Source organism: Pinus tabuliformis, chromosome X (genome assembly GCF_031772625.1).
Source record: "Pinus tabuliformis cultivar Carrire ecotype Pingquan chromosome X, CPIR1, whole genome shotgun sequence".
NCBI classification, from domain to species: domain Eukaryota; kingdom Viridiplantae; phylum Streptophyta; class Pinopsida; order Pinales; family Pinaceae; genus Pinus; species Pinus tabuliformis.
Window position 1 is genome coordinate 722,472,345 of NC_142308.1, and position 24,014 is coordinate 722,496,358.

The 24,014-nt window shown below is 37.6% G+C and overlaps 1 pseudogene; it reads left to right on the plus strand.

Annotated features, from left to right (window-relative positions):
* The first annotated feature begins 1,890 nt into the window (after positions 1-1,890).
* LOC149141989 (1-aminocyclopropane-1-carboxylate oxidase 1 pseudogene) lies at positions 1,891-23,638 on the plus strand (annotated as a pseudogene).
* Positions 23,639-24,014: the final 376 nt, after the last annotated feature.

Consider the following 24,014-nt stretch of genomic DNA (forward strand, 5'->3'; position numbering starts at 1 on the left):
TGTACTATGTATTGTTACATGTTCTCAATCATTATAATATATAGATAGTGTGGGGTTTTCAGCTGTATGCTTTCCCCGGTTACATACTGTGTTAATGTGCGCATGCGATTGATGTTTCATTGTTTTTAATGTTGCTAAATTGATGATCAACGTAGAGGAGGTTATGTATTATGCATTTATTCCACAATAGTGTATAATCAGGATAATATCTATGAATAAGTGTCATATTATTCAAAATTTCTACATGGTATCAGAGCTAGATGATCTGTAGAAAAAGTTCTACACCCACTACTGTTATTTTTTTTCCCTTATATTATTATTGTTATGTTGGCTTGATTATATTGTGACCCCTTAGACTCCTATATATAGAAAGGAGGTTTTTCATTTGTATCATCCAAGAATTGTTCATTTGTGTAATGCAAAGGAGGTTTCCCCCTTGAAGAGGCTAATTTTGAAGTCGTTGATCTATCTTTTCTTATATTTTTTGAGCTAGTTGCATAACAAATTCCCAACTAGACCTCATACCGTTTGGTGTAGAAGTCCCATCCGGTACGAAGGCCCAGTTGCCATTATGTTAAAGGTTTGCCTTAGCTCTTGCTTGTGAGCACATGAGAGTGGTCTGCTTTTTCTTTTAACAACAAGGTCGGTGTGCCTGGTGAGTGCTTAGTGTTACTTATGTCAAGGTTGTTTCATCGCAAAGGGAGAGGGTGGAAGTGAGTCTCAAGTTGAAAGGGAATAGTTCCAACTCTGTCAGAGACACACAACACAACAGGACATGCGAAACTTCCGGCACAGTAGTCAACATGGATGCGACAGTCGCAAGCACATAGTGAATGGATAACATGTACAACACTCAACAAAGTAGTCCACATGAGTGCGATAGTTGTTATAACAAGTTTATGGGAATGGTTCTGTCGAGTGTTCGGCGGGATAGCCCACACAGGGGAGACAACATTAACAACTTATGATTTTTTTCATAAGAATATATATTAGAACAACTGAAATAGTTCAACTGTTTTAACACAGGTTAAAGAAACATGCATTACAAGTGTCCAAAGAATAGTCTTACAAGCAAATACAATACATGTGTCAAAACATGCTAGCCTATTATTAGGTTTCTGAATTAAGTGAAAGTTCCAAGACACATCGGTACGCCATACATCACTAACCCAGATAATGGGGCATTGGAGTCACTGCTCTCTCCTCAAAAAAAATACTACAGACTCTCAAGGCTATGTGGGAGGAGCCAAGGTGAACAGTCTTTTTCATGTACAAATGAGGGGTATTTATAGCCAAGGGTAAAACTGGCCCTTGTGACTGTTCGACTTCCCTCATGACTTTTTGACTTACATGACTCTTCAAATTTACATGTGGGTCTCTTGGACTTCCACGTTACATTACATTGATTAGAATAGTGTGGCCCACAATAGTGATGTGGTTGAAATGACTCATGACATGACTCGACACAACAAAGCTGGTGAGTTCATGTTGTTAGTGGTGTGCATGTTGAGCTACAGTGTTGTTGAGTGATGGATGTGCTCTTGGTGTATCATAGCTTTACCTCCACATAGAAAGGTCTGTAAAGTCTTTGATGGTCTTGGTGTTCGCTTGATGTTTCATGTGCACGTCGCTCCTTCGCTTGTACTTTGGCATGCTTCATGTGTTCATCCATTCACGAACAAGTCTCCTTGCATGTGCTTCTTGTTCATCCTATTCGTCGTCGTGCCATGCCTCATCCATGTACCTATATTTGAAATCATTAATGATGAGATGAAATCAAATCTAGAAATCTCCTAGTCTACCTTGATGCATTGTCATTTGCTTTCAGATGCAGGTGACCAGGAGAGATGACAAGGCTATGCAACTGTGCAAGGCAGATTTCAAGCCAAGATGCGGGCTGTGAGCACTATCCTAGAAAACTATGCAAAGGTCACTGGGAGGCTGAGATGGGCAATCCGGATCAGTAGTGACTATCCACGGGATTTAGCTTGGCTGGAGGGCAGATCTGCACAATTTTTTCAGGGAGATAGCATAGGCAGCAAGGGGAGACCAACAGCAAAAAATGCGCAATTTCTTAAGGGAGTTAGCAGTGGGCTACGGGAGGCTACTAACAAAAATTGCCTAATTTTTTTGGGAGCTAGCACCAGGGTACGAGAGACTGCTGGAAAAAATGTGCAGAGATGGGAGGTTGGCCCGCTGGACATCCCTACGCAGTTTCAGAGCTGAGCAGAATTCTGGGAAGATGGGAGAATGCTCATGAAAGCTGAACATTTTTCAGGGTGAGAAACATGTTGACTAACAGGGTGACTGGATGGAGAAACTGTGCAATTTTTTATGGAAGTACAATGATAGACACAGGCTGTCTGTCTGACATGCATGCATAGTTTCTTCAGTCAGTGCAAGTGGGTATGCTTGAAAACTTCTGCACAATTTTTTGGAGGAGCGAGGCTTGGGGTCACTACCCAGTCAAACTCTTCAGTTGACTAGCTAGAGGCTTGGTTGATGTGCTTGCGGGTAGCACAAATTGAGATGGCTTGCTGGGAAACTTCTGCATTATTCTGGGTGATAGTTGGTTGAGTCGATTCTAGGATTTTGCAACGCAGACTGCCTGGGAGGCAGCCTCAAGCTCTGCGTAATTCTGGACAACAGTACATGTTCACTAAGGGCTTAAACTATGCAGTGTAGCTCATCGGAGGTCTGATTGTTAGGGTTGGTCTGGTCGACATGGCTTCAAAAAAATGACTAAGTGTGTTAATGAGTGACTTCGTACATGCATGAACTTGTGAACACACACTCAACATGTCTTGATGACAAGATTCCTCGAACCATTAAGCCAACATGCACTCAATGTGACTGAGCGACGGTGCGAGCGACAAGTGCTACACTTGTGATAGATCGTTGAACGACTGCAACGACATTTGCGCGAAAATGCATACAAATTAATGTGTGAGTGCAATGGGTGTTTACATAATGAATACAACTTGTACACATGAAGACGGACCTTATGAATAACAATAACTTGGTTGCAAGCATGACATTGTGACCAACATGGCAAAAAATGTCTGATGAATGGTTAAGCGAGGAGGGTGCAAAGACTCGACATGGGTTCATGGGATGAGCTCGAGTGCTTGCAAACATCAAGGAAAAACCCAAGGAAGGCTTCATAATTGGATTCATGCCAAAATTTTGGAGGGTGTTGTAGCTGCTACAACAAGACCCTATGTGCAACATCATTTTAAGTAGTTGAGGTATTATTAGATGGTAGATTTTGTTGGCATATGTGCAATGACCCTTGGTGGAGCCAATGGACTATTAGATACATTTTGATTAGTTGAAGATGCAAGCAATTCTAGAGTAGCATAAGTACTTGTGAACAACAATAGAGGGGGAAAAGGACATGTGAGGTGTTTTAGTTTAGAGCTCCTTCACCAAGTAAGTCAAGTGTGTCTTGTTCAAGGGTAGATTGAATGTCATAAGTTGTTGATATCAAGCCTTCATTGTTCTCCTTGTATAAAGTCTAATTGTAAGGGCCATGATCCATTGTATGGGAGCCATATGTTTGTTGTATTAAAATTGTAATATAACAAGTTTTGGGTTGACAAATTCTTTTATGTACTAAATTGATTCATTGTTGTACATTTTCTCCTATGAAAAGTACTTGTGTTGTGGACTTTTAGTGTGTTTGTGATTGTGTTTTATACATAGATTAGATTGTAAAGCATCAAGGAAAAATCAATATCCCCCCTTATTAACAAATAGTTAGGAGTTTCGAAAAATGTGTTGTTGTAAGAGACCTCGTGAACATGTCTACAACTTGATATTCTATAGGGAAAAATAACACTTTAAGAATGCGATACTGATTAAACTTTATGATGAAATGCTTGTGTAACTCAATGTATTTGTTGCACTAATGATGAATTAGATCTTTCACAAGGTTGATGGCACTATTATTGTCACACTAGAGTGTGGACGGATGTTTTTGTTAGAATCCAAATGTTGAAAGGATTTGTCAAAGACACATGGCTTCTTGACTTGCATTAATTATTCGTTGAAACTTGATTTCTACTAAAGAAACAAGCCCAAGTGACAAGTCTAGAAAAAATAATGAAAACATAATTAATAGTATACTTTTGACCATCAAAGTTGTACGAATGAAAATTGATGAAATTAACCAACAAAGGAGTCCCCCCCCCCCCCCAAATTGTAAGGTATTCCAAACTTAACTGCACCTTGAATACACCTAAGTTTTCTTTTTGTTACTTTCCAATGGTTCTCATTGTGTGTTTGAATATATTGAGATACAAGAGACATAACACAGGAAATATCAAGATTGGTATGAGTTATATACAAAATATACCAACTAATTGATGGTACAAAGTTGTATCTACATTGGGCGTAGTTTAGGTGGCAACATGTACGACTCTAGACTAAAAGGGAGACAAGGTTGGTTTATAACATTCCATATGAAAGTGGTGAAGAAGGTCAAATGCATAATTAAATTATGAAAGGGAAATTTCTTCCTTTATTTTCAATACTTGAAACCCAAGGAAATAATGCAAATATTCTAGGTCTGTCATTTTAATTTTCTTCATAAGGTTTGATTTCACATGGTTTTTTTTTTTTTGGGTCACTACTAGTGAAAATAAGGTTATCAACATAAATCACACACATTATGAGTGTAGGCATTAAACTTTTAGAGTTAATTACTACAAACATATTCTTAATAAAATAAAAAAATATGCAATGACATGCAAACACTTTAACATAGAAATGTTACCTTGGAAAACCAAAACTAGGAAAAATAGAAAGAATTTTGAATATATTCTTGCTTTATAGTGTTCCAATACAATATGTATATTTCAGGACATCCATAAACTACCAATCCATTTACCCTATATTATAAGACAACCATAGTTCCTTAATCATAATTACAAAACCATAGGATGAGCTACCATGTGCCAAAAAACTGCTAAAAGTGAAAATCATGTGCAGAAAACTGCCAAAAATGGATGAAAAAAACTACCCAACAAAATATTTTCAGGGGTGCTACCCACAAACCCCCACACAATGGGTTTCCACTCCCTGTGACCCTACTATTATGCCTGTTGAAATGTACAACACATGTAGATAGTCATGCGATGAATAGAACACCTTCCCAACAATAAGATTCTTACATACTTTCTTTATATAGACATTGGTGTTAGAAGAACATCTATAAAAGTCCATGTCAAGAAGAAAGATATTCATTTTATCATACCAAGCATGATGAACTTTCTTAACATGGATATCATTCTAAACATATCCAAGAGTTTGTTCCATGTAAATTTATTCTTGCAAACCCCTACAGAAGAAGGCATATTTAACATCCATCTATTTTACCTCCCATTTATGTAAGGTGCAAAAGGCTAGAACAAGGTAGATGGAACTCATTTTGGATATAGGGGAAAATGTTTTAGTATAGTTATCCCTTCACTTTGAGAAAATGTTCTAGCAAATAATGAGTTTTTATGTCTTTCAACACTTCCATCTATCGCATCCTTAGATCTATATACCCATTTACATCATTTTTTTTTTTCCTTTTGGAAGAGGTACAAGATCTCAAGTATTCTTCACAATTAAGGAATGATATTCTTCATTGATTTTTGTGTCCCAATTAGGATGGCTATAAATTATACATGTATTTTCAATCACGACCCTCTATAACTTGAACCCAAAGAGAGGAAACTCACCAAAACTATGAACATGTATGATGTTGATATATAGGATCAAAATTGCTTCTCATGTTGTACAAATCCATTTGGGAAGAAATGGTAATGGCGTTGGTTCATGTTTAATATACCCAATTGAAGGAAGGAAAGCTATTTAAAGTGGATTATCATCTTTGCTATCATCATCATAAGACAAAACCATAGTAGAATCCATAATATAAAAGTTTGGAATAAAAGATGGGATATATTTCGAAGGTGGATTATGGGATGAAGATGGCACAAATGTCAAATTAGGTTCATAGATTAAGAAACCTTCATAAAAAATAACATATCTCCTCACAATGATTTTTTTGAAATGAGGTTGAAGAAATCTATAATCATTAACATATTTACAATATGCAACAAAAATGCACTTCTCACTTTAGGATGTAATGCTTTTCTTTTCTTGTCAAGAATATGAGCCCATGCTTCAATACAAAACACATAGAAGTGGCTTACATTTCCTTTAATTTTACTCCATTCTTCTTCTAGTGTTATATTTTTCCAATATTTTATGGGAGTGTGATTAATTATGTAATTGGTACAATTAATGGGTTCAACCCAAAAATGAGGACTTAATGCCATAGATTGAATCACATAATTTTCCATTTCCTTTAATGTGAAATTCTTTGCCTCAACAACACCATCCTTGTGGTGTATATGGAATAGCGTATTGTGTTTGAATGACCTATGTAGTGGAGTAAGTTGTAAATTTTTTGTGAACACATTTGCCTCCATTATCAATTCTTAACTTTTATAGTATATATCTAGTTTTTTTACCACAAGGCCATCGTAGGACAAAAAGAAACCAAAAACTTCACTCTTAAATTTTAAGAGTAAACCTAAATATGTTTTGTGATGTAATCAACAAAATTTAAGAAGCACTTGAAGTCAAAGAATGAAGGAGAAGGAACTGGACCATACAAATCCATATGAACAAACTACAAGGGGGTTGAGGTATGATTATCAAAATTTTCCTAGTGATGTTTGCCAAGAACATAAATGACACAAACAACATCTCGACAAGTAACAAGAGGAAGGACTAATCACCATATTCTAATTACATAACTATTGCAAAGAGTGATAGTTTAGATAACTAAATCTTGCATGCCAAAGTTTGTTCAAGTCATTGCTATAAGTAATACAAAATTATGAAAATGAAGATGTCAAATATATATAACTTGGTAATGTCATCAACAACTCTAGTTGCTGGGACATGCCTAGTATCTTTTAAATCCTTAATTACAACTTGCCAAGGTAAAACTACAATCTTTTATCTTCACTTGGATGAATGATTTGATATACTAATAAAATATTGTAAGAGAGATTTAGAACACATAACACATCTTTAAAATTTCAATAATCTAGTTGAACTATTCCAGACCCTATAACATCGAGAGGTTGGTAATCACAAATAGGTATTTTTTTGGTGTTTTATTCATTAAGAGAAGAAAAATTGGCTTTATCCTTATCCATATCATTAGATGCTTCATAATCATTAAGCTAACCATAAGAATATGTTGCATTGAAGGAAAGGCCAAAAGAAGAAAGTGCACATCCTTAAGAAGAAGAGTTAGAAGAAGAAGAATCAATTTTGATTTTGTGATTATTCATTGTTGATTCTAATTCTTCCACCTTCTTAAAAACATTTAGAATCTGGATGATCATCTTCCCAAAATTACAATGTCTCTTAGTCTCCCCACTTTTTGATTTTGTTCCTTTGACACAATTAGGAGTAAAAATTGGCTAAAAGGGTTTATAACTAATCTAGATTGGATTGTTATATTGTTTATCATCCATCTAGATTCTTTTAGAGTGTAAAAATGCGAGGAATCAACTTACAAGATCAATTTTACTAGTGATACCTAGTTGTGAAAATTGGGGTCTAAAACCTTTTAAGAGCATTTTGTGGCATCAACTGGAGTTTTTTTGGGGGTAAAACATTTCCCCTTAAGTGTACACATGTTTTTTCTTATTCTACACACAAATACCTTTCCAACAAAATAAGAATTGCATGAATCAAAGTCCATATGCAAAAGTTATGCCACTCAAATGTTGACCTTGTTTTGACCACCATAATTCAAGAGGATGCCACATTAGCCCATATTACTCATCGAAATGGGCTAGCCACGTGACCATGATGGAGAATAATCTACAAGAGTCCATATTGTAACTATGGTTAAAATTTGGAGTCAAACTTAACCACTAGTAAACAATTGTGTTGTTATAACCAGGCCACTAGGAGGAAAAGGGGTTCCATTCTTTTCAAGTGCATCTTGTTTCATAGATGAGTAGATTAGCTGAGAGGGATAGGGAGGGAGGAAATAAAGAGGATTTGTGCACTATAGTAGCCCATGGGCCACAAACCTCACTTCTCTTCACTTGCATCCATGTTCCTATTTAGAGAAAGAGAACATAGCAACCTCACCTTCTAGTTGGGTTTTCTCCTGAAAGGGTTTCCAAGATATATCTTGTGTCAATTGTGGTTTGTGAATTTTATTTCATTATTCTCTATTTTATACATAATTATAATTTGCATGCATATGAAATAAAATATAATCTATAGATCGAGAAATCTAAAGAGAAATAAACCCTCTTAGTGTAGATTTCATATTTTTAAGTATACTTTTATCATATTTGTTGTGACAAACTATCCAGTGGAATATAAACAATAGTTTATGGATCAATAAGATTTGTTTTACTTATTGTCATGAGGATGTTTTTTTCTTTATATTCTTGATTTTATCCTTCTATTTTGTCACCAAGGATTTGTTAGATGTACCTATAATGTTGATCCTCGGGGAAAAATCATAATTTTCTATTAATTTAGAAAAGTACATGTTGTAAATGCCTGTAGGCATATACAGTATGCTGTGGACATGGCCTTCAAAAATATAAGTTTGTACATAAGTTACCCACAGAGGGTATACAATCACTATTCAGTAATACTTTATACACAAATAAAAAATATATAGTGCATAGATAGCTGATATGTACTGAAAAATACTGAGAAATTAGGGCCTATTGGCCCTCTGTTGTAGTTGATCGATGTAAGGCCTGTGGTAATACTGAAAATAATCTGCTTCCCTCTGTTCTTGAATTAACCATAGATCTCTAGGATGGTTTGAGGCCTCCTTGGATAGTTGATCTGCAACCTAATTGTGCTCCTTGTAAATATGTAGACAAGAAATGTGTTCAAATTGTGATTTTAGATGCATGGCCTCATCCAAAATGTTTCTGAGTGAATACACATGACATGTAGATGTGCTATTGAACCAATTTATGATTATTTTGGAATCCTCGAAAATCTTTAATTGTCTATAATCATTTGCCAAGACCAAATGTAATAGATGTCTGAGAGAGATTAGTTCTGCAAAATTATTTGTACCAGCAACCAAACCCATATGGATACAAAAAAAATGGTTGTCGAATAGGTGCAATAAAATCCCCCCACCCCCCACATCCCTATTCTTGGGCAGATCTATCAAAGTAGGACCAAGGTTGGTTATGGTTGATGGCTTCAGGTATTACTATTCGAGCAGGTGGAGGATGGTCATCATCGGGTACCTCATGAAAGGCATTGATAATCTATTCAATAACTAATGGCCACTAAATTTCCATGTTGCTGAAAATGATATGATTCCTACTTAACCAAATAGACCAACAGATAATCAGCGGGAGATTTTGATTTTTCATATTAGTGGAACCAACCCACCATTGATTCCATGCTCCAAGATATTATGCCCAACCCAATGTTGTGTGATTGCCAGAGAGGAGAAGACTTGTTCCCAAATGTGGATAATAGATGGGCAAAGTAGGAAGAGGTGTTCATTCGATTCCTCGACCTCTTGCCAAATGACACACCAGGTCCGACCATAGTGGGATTGTTTCATCAGGTTTACACTAGTGGGTGGTTTATTCATGATAGCATTCCACATAATAAGTTGGGTTCGTGGGGATGCCTTAAGTTTTCAAAGTGATCTCCACCACCCTTCCAAAGCAGGTGGCTTGTGCGCCGTGTGAATGGTGGGGTATCCTTCCTTGGGGGAGTATACTCTAAGAGAAATAGGTGCCCAGATGAGCTCATCTTCATCATTTGATATGCGGACATGTGATTCAATCAAAGAAATGATGCAGCCCTCCCATTATTGTAGCCACTAGTCAGGGATGCTAAGATAGGCTGCTGATTTCCAAGCCTGCATAAAAATAGTGGAGTTATCCAAATCCACAATGTGTGAAATCGTTGTGATGCCCCTATCTTTAAGCAATTCAATGAGATCAGGTGGAAGGCGATACATATTACCATAGCCAGTCCATGGGTCTAAGCCAATGCAAATTGACGTGCCTGCATTAATGCGTCAAGTGAGGTCGCTCCTGATGGTGGGAAGAGTATGTAGAACAACTCTCTAGATGATTGAAATTCCTTGTCTGTGCCAAGTAGGGATTTGTATCCATTCCATAATGTGAAGTGGCAAAATGTATTTATATAAAATCACCTTTGACCACAGACTTCGGGATTTAAAAATGGGCCATCCCATTTTGGTAGCTAGAGCATGTGCAAAAGTTGGGAGATATTTTATGCCCCATCCTCCCCATTTCTTGGGAAATGCAATGCGACTCCATCTTACCGAGGAAAACAACTTCCCCTCCTTGTGCCCCATTCCATAGGAATTTTCAGTAGATTTTTTGGATTCTAGAAAGTATACCTCGTGGAATCCATGCCAAGGACATCCTGTAAACTGGTGTAGTTTCCAATACAAATTTAATAAGTACCAATCTCCCTGCTCTGGATAAGAATCTCTAATTCCAGTTTAGAAGTCTTTTTTCCACCTTAGCCACTAGCTAGATCCAGTCCGCTATTTTGTACCCATGGGATTTGATATGAAACACTAGGTATTTATGTCCATCTTCCAATAGGTGACTTTGAAAAGAGAACTTCTGATATGCATGTCAGTATTCCTGTGGAGATCATGCAGAGAATGTAAGGGATGACTTTAGCCCGTTTATTTCCATCTCCATGGCAACACTGAAAAGTAACATGATATCATAAGAAATGGAGAAGTCCCGAATGCCTCCACTTAGGAAAATAAGCACATCATCTACAAATAGGAGATGAGGTATTGTACGCTAATCAATGATCTTGAGACCCTGTAAGCACGCTTCTCTTCTTTCATGCAGAATCAATCTGCTTAGCCCTTCCATAACGAGCATAAATAAAAGAGGATAAAGAGGGCACCCTTGTTTAAGACCCCTCTCAGTATGGAAGAAATTGGAGGGAGAACCATTGATGAGAACACTGAAAGAGACAGAGGAAATGCAAAACATAATCCATTGGATGAAAGTGTGTGGGAAGCCTAAATTAGTGAGGCGAATTCTTAGGTATAGGCATCTGACCCTATCAAATGCCTTGGAGAGGTCAATTTTGAGAATGGATCCTTTTAAATGATTCAAATTAATGGAATGGAAAGCTTCCTGAGCAGTACCAATGGTCTCATGAATTTTTCAGTTGTGTAGGAAAGCAAATTTCTCAGAAGAGATATTGGCAAAGAGGATAGGTTTGATACTATTGGTAATAATTTTGGCAATAATATTGTATAGAAAATTGTAGAGGGAGATGGGTCGGAAGTAACTGAAGGACTGCGGGGAATATACCTTGGGAATGAGGTAAATGAAGGTGGAATTTATAGCCTCATACATACGAACCAATAGTCTACATTCATCCACAAACTTAAGGAGGTCTAGAACAATGATCTCAAAAAAGGCTAGGTAGAATTCAACTGTCCATCCATTAGGTCCAAGACTTTTATCCTTTTTGAATCATTTAAGAGTACTTTCCAATTCCCCATAGTCATTGGCTTGGTGAGGTCTTCTGGTGCATCATGGTCAACAAAACGAGGGAAGAGATTTGCAATGCAGATAATTGTAGCTAGTGAGGCCCAAGGTGGAGCCATGAAAAGCTGATGAAAGTGAGAGTTTCCCAGATGAGCCAGCTAATGAAAAGTATGAGAAAATTGACCTTGTTTAGTAGGCATATTCAAAACAGTATTACAATCCCTTCTGCCTTTAGCGAAGTTGTGGAAGAATTTAGTAGTGTCATCCCCATCCTTCATCCATATTGCTCTGCTTCTAAGTCTCCAAGTCCCCTCTCATTCCTTAAGTATTTTTGACCTTTTTGCCTACAGATCAGTGAGAGTATGTTTAGCTTCTTCTGAGATGAAACCCCGTCCCTGTTCGTCCAAAATATCAGCCAGCTTATCCTCAATAGTGAATAGTGTCTGATCATCCCGAGCGCCCTTGGTTTTTTCCCATTGTATGGATAGGATTTTAAGTTCAATGAGGTTGTGACAAAAACCCTCTACCATAGTCCACCCCAGAGTGGTTGGGTGAACTCTCTAATAATCAGTGACCAATTTATGATAAGTGGGATCCATCAGGAAAGTTGAGTTGAATTTGAATGCTACCCCGAGTTTTTCAAATGGGCCAGTTAATTCCAAGTAGATAGGGGAATGGTCATAGATAGCTTGAGATCCTACCCATTTCTGGTAGTTTGACAGGGTGCAAAGCAATTTTTCCTTGATGTGGAAATGATCCAATCTTCGTCCTAGATAAACTTCTCCTATTCTTCAATTGCGCCATGTCGGTTGCTTCTTATTCATGCGAGTATCAATCATATGGTGTTGCTACAGAAGTTGCTCCATAAAATCAGATAGAGGATCAAGATGTGCATTATCTCCCCAAGATTCCGCATGACCAATTGTGAAGTTTAGATCCCCTCCCATGATAAGATTGTTGGAATTAGTCAGACAAAAATGAATTAAGCAATTCCAAAATTCGACTCTGTTTAGATAGGGTGCATATACATTAATTATTTGGAAGTCCCTACCCATCTCCGAAGAGTATATATCCATTCCTATAAATCCATAACCCCCCTAGGTTGTGATGATTTTGATAGAGAGGGTATGGATACCAAGTGAAATACCCTCTAATCGACCATTGACATCAAGGGCATGAAAACACTAACCTGCCTTCATAGAGAACAGAACCGGGATGACCTGTTCTGCCTTCCCTAGGTTTCTTGTAGATAGATGATATCAGTTAGCTTAGAATACGTAAGTCTCTTAAGGGCTAATTTTTTAGTAGGGCTAGCAAACCCTCTACAGTTGAAGGACATCCACTTCATGGGTGAGATCAAGAAAGGGTGTTCTTTTCTCTAAGAACCCTGTCAATAGTGGATTGTCTGCCTAAGGCCACATCTACTCCAACAAGGATAATATCTCTTGAGATCAATGATGGGCATCCCTAAGAGATCTTGGTGGATTTAGGAGGGGGAGTAAGACCAATCCCAGATGGCTTAGGTGGGAGGGATATCCAAAATCAGAGGTTATATGGATGGGTAAGACGAGATGAAGTGGAGGGCTCCAGATATGGGATGGTGGAAGGACTGGTAATAGTAGGTGGCGTAGTAGAAAATATCAAGTTAGGTAGGTGCAAGGGACAAGTGAGGGGAGATGTTGACATGCAAGAAATGGATGAAAATGCAACATGTAGATGTTGTGATGTGCAAGATAAAGAAACAAAGGAACATAGTGGAGAAAGACTACACGAGGAGAGAGTGGCTGCGGCAACAACTCGAGATCCCATCATGGGAAGAGAAGGAGGCCACAGAGAGACAGAAAAGGTCGGCTGAGTAGAGTCCCCAACTGTAGCATACAGTTGGGTAGAGCGAGGAGACTAGTCACCCACTGTAGAAGCCTCGGGTCTAGGAGCATCTGTACCTTTAGAAGGTGATGCTACCAAAGATCCTAAAGGGAAATCTTTGAAAATATGTCCAACCTTATGACACCTTTTGCACCTGAAAGGCACCCCTTCATAATCAAGAGTTTGTATAAGGGTGAAATGTTTCCAATGCAGTGTGATCCTCTCTTCCAGTCCTTCCCTGGTATCAAGGTGAACCAAGATGCGCGATAATGATTTATTACCTGGTGTGATATAGGACTTATCATGGTTCAAATAAGTTCCTAGGGCATTACCAATGTGAGTAAATATATCCTCCAACCATAAATGCAATGGAAGCCCAGGTAAGCGAACCAAAATTGGTCCAACGCCTAATTTCTCTCGCTCTGGATCGAAAAGAGGGCTCCATCTCTTTAGAAGCACATGAGCCATTTTGATATGCCAAAAATAGGATAGAATCCATTCGGTGTAGTCCTCCCTGTGAAAACTAAGAGTGAACCATCCTTGCGCCAATGTGGTGATAGTTGGGAGTTCCTTAATCAAATTTCCCCATATCTCCATAGCCTACAGACAAAGGAGTGATGCGGTATATGTTCAGCCCTTAACACGACCCATAAGGACCCTATTCACTATGTGCACCACTTTACCCATAATGAATCCTTCCCCAAAATAGAGAGAGAGGTCCCTACCAGATGCCTTGACACACTTGCTCTTCTTCGTCTTGCCGGATCAGGGTGTCGTCAGATGGTCCCAAAAGGGGTCATATGAGCCTTATGAGTCAACCTATGGGGAGAGGGACTATTTTGAGGATTGATGGTCAGAATGTCAAAACAACTGGATAGGATAGATGACTGCTCTTGATCAGGGTAGGGTTAGGATGGGAGAATGGATTCGAAGGTGGGACAGGAAATCTACTAGCGTGTATAAACCATAACGAAGAGGGATGGGCATACAAGGAAGGTTGGTGGGCTGCATTAGGTGAAGGGAGATCGAAACATGGGGAGGGGGCTGTGCAGGAGACCAAAAGATTGAGAGTGGCAGGTGAAAGAGGTGGACAGTCAAGACCTGGAGAGGTAGTGGAGAGAACAATGAATGGTTGGTAGGCTACAAAAGGTTTGAGATCTGCAAGGATAGATGGTAGTAGAGGTGCACATGGTGGTCCAAAGTCTGACACTTCTAGCGCTGCATGAGGGAGTGACCAAATAGGCTCGTAGGGATTCAGGTCAACTGAATAATCGACAACATCAATATCCATTCTGACAAGTTGCAGACAAAAACAAAATCAGAGGTAACGGACTGGTGTTGAGGTAGGCAACAATCTTTTAACCGTCACAGTGATGGTTCCACTCTACAAGTGATGGTGAGTGAAACAATAGTGACGACAATGCAAAGTCAAACCCTAGCCTAATCCTTGCAGTGCTTCAGTGCGGAGCTCCATTGTCTTTGCCCAGATGCAACAATTACTTGAGAAGTTTGCGGTATATGTTTCATTCACATGTACTAAGGAAATTGAACAATTTATATGGATTTGGTCTTACCTATAATGTTGATCACTCTAAGATTCACGAGCTTATGTTGTTCTCTAATTAAATAATCACAAGAGGCTTCAAGAGTGGGTGTTTTGTAAGTAGTGCTTAGAGTTTTTTTGGGGGAGTGAAAAATAAATATAAAAATAGAATATGTAATACCATGCTTAGAAAGAATAACATATATACATTGATCATCCTTCTTTGGTATGTTACATTCTTCAAGTAAAAATATGTGTTTGAAATTAGATGGACAATATTCAATGCAAGAGAAATCACTAGGATTTAAAGAAATCAATTGGTTTTTTAGTTGGTGGGCTTGAATCTCAACTTGTTTACTAAATATGGTTTTCAATTTTTTCCAAGCATTATTGGGTTTGTCAACTTCTTGAGTAAAATCATAAATCATTATACATAGACATTCTGATTAATCCATATGCTTCATCATTTTTATTATTATATTTGGCTTTATTTGAGTCCTCAATGAGGCATTTTCTTTTCCCAAGGTAATGTGCTAGAGCCCTCTACTTCATAATATGTCTTCCATATAGGATTCCATGAGAAATATTTTGAATGGGTAAGCAAATGTGTTGGGTCCCTATAATACTAGTGATTACCCCATTACTATTGTAGTTATACTCCTTATTTATATTGTTGTGCCCCTATTACCCCAATATTATTATTTCTGTGCCCCATAGAATCCCTCTATTGTTATTTTTGTGGCTTTATATTATTATTGTTAGGTCGGCTGGATTATATTGTGACTCCTTAGACTCCTATATATAGAAAGGAGGTTTTGTCATTTGTATCATCCAAGAAATTGTTCATTTATGTAATGTAAAGGAGGTTTCCCCCTCGAAGAGGTTGAATTATAAGGCGTTGATCTATCTCGTCTATCTTTTCTTGAGCTGGTTTCATAACATTTGGCATCAGAGCTTTGGATTCTAGGGTTTCGCTGCTCCAAACAGGTCATCGTGGCATTTTCGCTATAACTTTTTTTCTGTGACGTTTCAGAAGTCGCAAAAAAAAAACCCATTTGAGAAGAATTGGCGCTGAACCTTGGGTCTAAATTTCAAAGCATTTCACGCGATATTTTCAGAGATATGATCTGAGGAAGTTGGTCTTTTTGCAGACTCCTGAATTACATTCAAAACAGGTGACCTGGGGAAAATCGTCATAACTTTCTCTCTGAGGATCGGATTGAAATTTTGAAAAAAGGAACAGAAAGAGGACGGACTGTAGTTTCTTGTGGGTGTTTTTTTAGTTCCAAAGGTCGAAATAGTGACTCGCAGCACGTCGTACAAGTTAGCTCTACTGAACTAGTCTATAATCAAGTCACTGTGGGAGATTTCGCATAACTCTTCCTTGGAGAATCCAATTTGGGTCAGACTTGTGGCATTGGAAAGAGGACACAGAGATCTACCACAGGTCACAAGTTTAGAACTAGATGACTGGAAAGTACAAAGATACATCAGAGGCAATATCAAGCTCCTACAAAGTGAAAAAAGGTGTGTAGATTTTTTTAAATTTTTGCTTAAGCTTGGTTTGAAAATTTATTTTCAAGGAATTCAAAGGGAATAGTAGAGAATTATTATCGGTAACTGATGCCCCAAGGAAAGAAAATGCAAATACCTAGTAAGGAACCTGAAAGCTCTAGCATGACTCATGAAGAAGAGGAAGAAATGCTACATGATATATCAAAATTACAAGAACAAGTGCAACAAATATCAAGCTCACAAAAGTTAACAAATGCTAAGATAAATGGCGTGGAAGCTAAGATAAATGGCGTGGAAGCTAAGATGAATGGCATGGAAGCTAAGATGGACAATTTGAAGATAGATTTGAACACAAATTTGAAGACAGGCATGGCAGATTTGAAGACAGATTTGACTAATTTTCTACAAGAAATACTTACTAATGGTGAAAAGGTGGTAAAGGAAACTCATGATGAGAACAAAAGGAATGTTAATCATGATTCCATAGACGCTAATGTTGGATCGAAGAATCACCACATTCCAAAAATCGATATGAGGAAGTTTGATGGCAAGGATCCCGCCACATGGATATTACAGATGGAGCAATTCTTTGATCTCAATAATGTGCAAAACACACAAAAGGTACGTATGGCAACTTTATATTTGGAACCAAATCAGTTTGTATGGTATCAATGGCTTTGTTCTCGTAAACAATTTATCAATTGGGCAATTTTTACGGAAGAATTGATAGCACATTATGAGGATACAAAAAGCAACACTTTTTTTAGCCAATTGATAAGTCTCAAACAAAAGGGTTCAATAATGGAGCACATTGAGGAGTTCCAAAAATTGAACATAAGGGTAAAAGATATTCCAGAGGAGCATAGGATTGATGTGTTCATAGGGTCTTTAAAGGATAATATCCAACATGATGTGTGCCTTTGGGAACATGATTCATTAGAGAAGGCATTCAGGTTAGCAAGAAAAATGGAAAGCAAAATTATGGCAACTAGGAAGCATACCATTCACAACTATAAAGACGGAAGTGTTGTTTCCCATAGTCTTCCACAACCTACAAGGTTGACACCACAACAATTGGAAGAAAAAAGAGAAAAAGGGCTTTGTTACAATTGTGATAGCAAATACACAAAAGGTCATAAGTGTGCTGAGAAGAAATTATTCTACATAGATTGTGAAGAGGAAGAAGAAAAGGAGCAAGAAAGGTCAAAAGAAGAGAATATATTCTAGGAACAAAGCCTAGATGAAGAACAAATAAATCCGACCATATCTTGTAATGCATTGGCGGGAATTACCACTCCTCAAACCATCAAGATAGAAGGACAAATCAAGAAGAAAAAGGTAATAGTGTTGATTGATTCAGGAAGCACCCACAATTTTATTCATTGTAGGGTAGCAAAAGAATTGAATTGCTTCCTATATCCAGCACCAGAGTGTCAAGTGATGATTGCAAATGGAGGAACAATAAATTGTTCTGGAAAGTACCATAATATCAAGCTATCCATGGGAGAATATGTATTGACTAGCCCAATGCTTTCCATTCCAATGGGAGGTGCTGATGTTGTACTAAGAGTCCAATGGCTACAATCCTTGGGTACAATAGCTTTTAATTTTCAAGAACTTTTCATGAAATTTTCTGTGGAAGGAAAGGAAATTGAATTAAGGGGTATTGCAGGGAAACCAGGAAAGATAATTAGCTCTAATGGCATGACAAAGCTTCTAAAAAAGGAGCAAAGAGGTGTAATTGCACAATTATGTTCGCTAGATGTTTCCACATTGGAATCATCTATTTCTCCAGATCTCCAAAAAGTCTTGGACAATCATTCCAAGGTATTTGAGACTCCCAAAGGTCTCCCACCTATGCGTGATCATGATCATGCTATTCATCTGATTCCAGGAAGTGTTCCTCCAAACATCAGGCCGTACAGATATCCATATGTCCAAAAAAGTGAAATTGAACGTATGGTTGCAGAAATGCTAGAGGCTGGTATAATTCAACCAAGTCAAAGTTCTTTCTCAGCTCCAGTAGTATTGGTGCACAAGAAGGATGGATCATGGCGCATGTGTCCAGATTATAGGGAGCTCAACAAGCTCACTATTAAAGATAAGTTCCCCATTCCTGTCATTGATGAATTACTAGATGAATTGCATGGATCAATTTACTTCACCAAGTTGGATCTTCGTTCAGGATATCATCAAATCAGAATGAAGATTGAAGACATTCCAAAAACAGCATTTAGAACTCATGAGGGTCATTATGAATTTTTGGTCATGCATTTTGGCCTTACCAATGCACCTTCAACATTTCAAGGTTTGATGAATTCAATTTTCAAACCATTCCTTAGAAAATTTGTGTTGGTATTTTTTGATGATATACTAATCTATAGCAAGTCTTGGAAGGATCATGTTGAACATGTTGACAAGGTGCTACAACTATTGGAGGAGAAACAATTATATGCAAAAAGATCAAAATGTTTCTTTGGAGTCCAGGAGGTGGAATATTTGGGTCATATTGTATCTCATGAAGGAGTTAAGGTAGACCCTAGCAAAATTAAAGCCATTAAGGAATGGAAAATCCCCACATCCATAAAGCATCTGCGAGGATTTCTTGGGTTGACAGGGTATTATCGCAAGTTCGTTAAGAATTATGGGAGAATAGCAGCACCTCTAACAACATTATTGAAGAAAGATTCATTTTCATGGACTCCGGAAGCAACAAAGGCCTTTAAACATCTTAAAGAGGCAATGTGCCAAGCACCGGTCTTAGCTACACCGGACTTCACAAAAACCTTTATTGTGGGATGTGATGCTTCAGGAAATGGAATTGGTGCTGTTCTAATGCAAGATGAAAGACCCATTGCTTTTGAAAGTTGTCCAATCAAGGGAAAGTTTTTAAGCAAAGCTATTTATGAGAAGGAAATGTTGGCAATAGTCCATGCACTTAAGAAATGGCGACCCTACCTAATGGGAAGACACTTCAAGGTAAAAACGGATCATGATAACCTTAAATACTTTTTAGAACAAAGATTATCCTCTGAAGAGCAACAAAAGTGGGTCACAAAGATGTTGGGTTATGACTTTGAAATCATCTACAAAAAAGGGAAGCAAAATGTGGTGGCAGATGCACTCTCAAGAAAGGATGAGGATATGGAAGCATTGTTGTGTGCCATTTCTATTATCCAACCAGATTGGATAAATGAAGCAAAGGAGGAATGGAAGAATGACGAAGAAGTGTGGGAACTTATTCGAAAGCTACAACAAGATTCCAGTACTTCTGATACATTTAGCTGGCAAAATGATTCGTTATGGTACAAATATCGCTTATACCTCTGTAAGAATTCCCAGCTAAAACAAAAGATTCTTATGGAATTGCACACTTCTCCCTTAGGAGGGCACTCAGGATTTTTAAAAACTTACCAAAGGGTTAAGAAGGAATTTTTTTGGGATGGCCTTAAATCAGATATTCAAAAGTTTGTGGCGGAATGTTTGGTTTGCCAACAAAATAAAGTTGAAACAATTAAGACACCAGGTCTATTACAACCTTTATCCATTCCAAGCCAACGTTGGGAGGAGGTTTCAATGGATTTTATCACAGGTTTACCCAAGTCTGAGGGAAAGAGTGTCATCATGGTGGTAGTTGACAGACTTACCAAGTATGCACACTTTTGTGCATTATCACATCCATTTAAAGCCAGTACAGTTTCTACTGCATTTATGGAAACAGTTCAAAAGCTACATGGAAACCCAAAGATTATTGTAAGTGACAGAGATCCCATTTTCACTGGAAATTTTTAAACATAATTATTTTATTGTCTGGGTACTCAGTTAGCTCATAGCTCATCTTATCATCCTCAATCTGATGGGAAAACTGAGATAGTAAACAAATGTTTCGAAGGATATCTTCGTTGCTTTGTATCTGATAAACAGACACAATGGGTCAAATGGTTGCCTCTGGCTGAATGGTGGTATAACACTTCCTTCCATACAACAACAAAAATGACCCCATTTATGGCACTTTATGGGTACCAACGACCATCAATCACATCATATTTAAGAGAAAATTCTAAGGTTCAAGCAGTGGAACATCACATCGAACATCAACAACAAGTCCTCCAACTCTTAAAGGATAACCTCGTGTTGGCACAAAATAGAATGAAACAACAGGCAGATCAACATCACAGTGAAAGAAGTTTTGATGTAGGTGATTGGGTATTCCTACGGCTACAACCATATAAGAAAATGTCCCTAAAGCAAGCTAAGAAGGATAATAAATTATCACCAAAGTATTATGGTCCATAAAAGGTGTTGGAAAAGATTGGTACTATGGCATACAAATTGGAGCTTCCTACAGCTTCTCGATTGCACCCAGTTTTCCATGTTTCATGTTTAAAGAAGGTTATAGGCGACAAGCTCCCAGTTCAAACAATATTGCCAGAACTTGACGAGGAAGGAAAAATTATATTGGAACCATAAGCAGTCACAGAAACAAGAACTCGACAGCTACGAAATCGATCAATTTCAGAGTATCTTATCAAGTGGAAGAACTTATCTGCTGAAGCTTCCACATGGGAGGATGACAATTTTATGCAGAAGTATCCAGAACTACTCAAGCGTTGAGGACAACACTTTTTTGAAGGAGAGGGGCATGTTGGGTCCCTATAATACTAGTGATTACCCCATTACTATTGTAGTTATACCCCTTATTTATATTGTTGTGCCCCTATTACCCCCATATTATTATTTCTGTGCCCCATAGAATCCCTCTATTGTTATTTTTGTGGCTTTATATTATTATTGTTAGGTCGGCTGGATTATATTGTGACTCCTTAGACTCCTATATATAGAAAGGAGGTTTTGTCATTTGTATTATCCAAGAAATTGTTCATTTATGTAATGTAAAGGAGGTTGCCCCCTCGAAGAGGCTGAATTCTAAGGCGTTGATCTATCTTTTCTATCTTATCTTGAGCTGGTTTCATAACAAAATGATTACTTAGACTAGCTATATTAAACTATGCAGGTAATATGATTTCAAAAGGAGAATTAATTGTCTAGATGGAAAGCTCTTGAAAAAAAAGGCAGTTAAAAAAAATGACACTGAAAACAGAATCTGGATGTTAAAGTTATGTCATTTTTAAGAAAGACACAAAATGTAAGTAAAGTTCCACATGGTGGGTAGAGGATGGCCCACATGGTGATGGGTGCACAATAAGGTTTTCGAGTAAAAATAAAATAAAAGGTCCATTCTTTCTCGAACCTTGTTTATAATCTCATTTTTTAAAATAAGTTATTTTTACAAATAAAATTATTTTATAATGAATTATTTATAATTTGAGTGAAAATCATTTTACAATAAAGTTATTTGATAACCTTTTTTTAACAAGAATGAGTACATTCCACTTAGTGAAATTATAACTCTGTATATATGAGTGCCGCTATTTCACCATTTACAACAACTATTTCATAAATGCCACAAAAACTAACTTACAATGTTTCTCTGAAAATTTGAACCCGACAAATTTAAAACATGAAACATGTACTATACCACTTAAACTAAATTTCTTTAACATATAAAATTATATAATAAAATTACATTTAAAATAATTAAAAAAAAAACCTAATGACAAAAAAGTAAAACATGAATTCAATACCTCTTATTAGTCCCTGCCTGGGACTCTTAGCGATCGATTGTGCGTTGACCGCGTATTAATCTCTTTTTTGACCAAAAAATATCGTTGTGCATCACAACTTTAACCAAAGTTTTCATATTAGAAAATAATATAAAATTGATTATGTAATTTTTGATTGGACAACAAAGTTGGGAGTCTTATTGCGGGCTTCGCAGCTTTCAAGAAATTATGTTCGGGGTAAAAATAAGATATCCAAAGTTTTCGGAGATGAAAAGTTTTTGTTATCCAAAGTTTCCTCATATTGCCGAACTGAACATTTTATTAAAAGCACAACTTAGTTTGTCCTAAGTTTTTGGTACCTGTTCTCCGTGTCCTGCATGTAGTGTCGTGCATCCTACAAGTGCCAGCTATTTGCATATGCAGAGGCATCCACGGTGGTCTACAAATGCCTTGTCCGAGTCCAAAGTAAGTTCAGAGCAGAGAGTGTCGAGCAGCTAATTCTCCGGAGTAAGTTTAGAGCAGAGAATGCAGAAAGAATATTAGATATAATATGTGAAAATCTGGGACTGGAGAAAGGTTATCTGAAAGAAGCCATAGCAGGGGGCAATGGCGACGCCAAAGCCCCTTTATTTGGCATAAAAATGGCTCACTACCTGCCATGCCCAAGGCCAAAACTCGTCGATGGGTTGCGCCCCCACTTGGACGCTGGCGGAGTCATTCTGCTACTGCAAGATGATGAAGTGGGTGGCCTTCAAGCTCTGAAGGACGGCACTTGGTTCGACATCGAACCCATTTGACACGCAATCATTATCGACATTGGTGATTAGCTGGAGGTATATAAATTGTATATATTCAAATATCATATGTTTTTTCGGTGTATATATGACTTATCTAATTACTAATGATGGGGTTTGCGCGTGAATACAATTCATCTGATGACCAATGGGAAATGTAAGAGCATGTGGCATCACGTGCTTTCTAAGAAGGACGCGAATCGAAAGTCTGTCGCAGCGTTTTATAACCCATCGACCAATGCGGAGGTGTTTCCAGCTCCATAGCTGATCATGAAGGCGACAGAGCAGAATGGAAATGAAAATGACATTAATAATATGAATGCCCAAAGTGGCCATAGTTATCCAAAGTTCGTCTCAAAAGATTATATGAAAGTCTATGGTGAGCAAAAGTTTCTCGAGAGAGAGCCGCGATTCGAGGCTATGAGAGCACTCTGTTCCCCGAAGTAATCTTCTTGAGGAGATACTAGCTCCCAGCAATGCTTCACTTTCAACTGGTTCTTGTTATAAACTTATGTTCAATAAAGAATTAGAATTAGATTAATCTATATAGGAAATAGAGCTCTTCCCTGTGTATTTTCTTATCGAGCTCCATCGCAATATTTAGGATCTATGCATGGAACAGAATTAGAATAGGATACAGCAGGTTGGATGTTTTCCAAGTGGTTATCACTCTTTTGGAATCTCCACTCCCCAGTAAACACATTAAACTTTATTCGTGCAGGCTATATTCATATCGAAGGTACTTTGATGACATATCCTCTTTTAAATTGTGTAAACCGTTACGCAGACTTAATTTGAATACTTTATTGAGATGTAACTGTGCATCCATTTCTAAGCATTAAAGTTGGATTACATATTCTATTTTAACTTCTCCAACCTCTTGATTCCGCGTTAAATTGAACACTTTAGTTATTTGGAAGTGCTTTACTGTTTCTATCTCCAACTTCTTGATTCCGCGTTAAATTGAACACTTTGGTTATTTAGAAGTGCTTTACTGTTTCTTTCTCCAACCTCTTTATTCCGCATTAAATTGAACACTTTAGTTCTTTGTCAAACCAACCAGAGCCACTTTAGTTCTTTGTCAAACTAACCA